We start from the raw sequence: 1,148 nt of genomic DNA, 5'->3' as shown, positions 1-1,148 counted from the left end.
GTACCCATGGGAAAACCTTCAAGCCTCCTAATTCCTAATTTCACCACCCCCTCCGCCCCCGCTGCAACCCCTGTTTTGTGTGAACACCATGTCTGACAGACTGGTTGGTAGTATTAAAAAGCAGAAAGGAGGACAGATTCCAAGGTGGTCTAGAGGAGCAAGAGAAGAGATCTGTGCACTAAGTTGGTGTTGGTTGTTAACTCACCTTCAGTGCTCTGTGGAAGAGGACTCAGCACTAAAGGCTGCCAATCAGAACTCTTCAGACATGTGCACAGAAAGAAATTCTTTAACCTTCTAGCACACTGCATCTGAGCTAAGGCCAGCTCTGTTAAATGTAATGTCTGTACCAACAGGTGACCCGTGGGGGCATTTTTTAATGTAAATCTGTTGCCTCTTGCCTAGCAAAGGGGCTCATTTATAGTAAACTTAATGGTAATATTTTAGTAAGAATGTCAAGTACATTCTGATATCCTCATTGAGGAAATAAGTGCATTGTCCTAGCTATTTTTGAGATCTTAAAATTATAGCAAGTAAGGTGTATCATTTAAATTACGACCACATGGGACGGCAGTGCTTTCTTCATTCTTGTATTGGGTCTGGCTGAGGTGGAGTTAATTTTCCCCACAGCAGTCTTCATAGTGCTGTTTTGTAGTGGTAGCTAGAAAGGTGTTGATAACACACCAGCTTTTTGGCTGCTGCATCGAGGCTGGCTGGCTCTCCAACAGTCCCCCCTCACCCAGTAGGCTGGGGGTGGGCAAGATCTTGGGAGGGGACATAGCCAGGACAGCTGATCCAAACTGACCAAAGGGATCTGTCCTGGTTTTTAGCTGGGACAGAGCTGGGTTTCTTTTCAGTAGCTGAAATAGTGCTGCATTTTGCTTTTCAGTCTGGGATTTGTTATGAGAGAACCACTGATAACACACCAGTGTTTGCATATTTGTTGCTGGAAGTGAAGGAATTCATGTTCTGTCAGTCTACAAGCTCCAGATCTAAGGGGGCGAGGAATATTTAAATTAATAAGCTAAATTGGCATTTGAATATGCCAGTGGGATATTCCATATCATATCACGTCATGTCTAGTAAAGCAGTGAGGGGCTCTTCCTCTTTTGCCCCTCTCTGGCTTTCACGCGGGCTCTCACTGTTTTGGG

Source organism: Antrostomus carolinensis, unplaced genomic scaffold (assembly GCF_000700745.2).
Source record: "Antrostomus carolinensis isolate BGI_N321 unplaced genomic scaffold, ASM70074v2 scaffold15416, whole genome shotgun sequence".
NCBI lineage: Eukaryota > Metazoa > Chordata > Aves > Caprimulgiformes > Caprimulgidae > Antrostomus > Antrostomus carolinensis.
Note: the sequence above shows the minus strand (reverse complement) of the source record.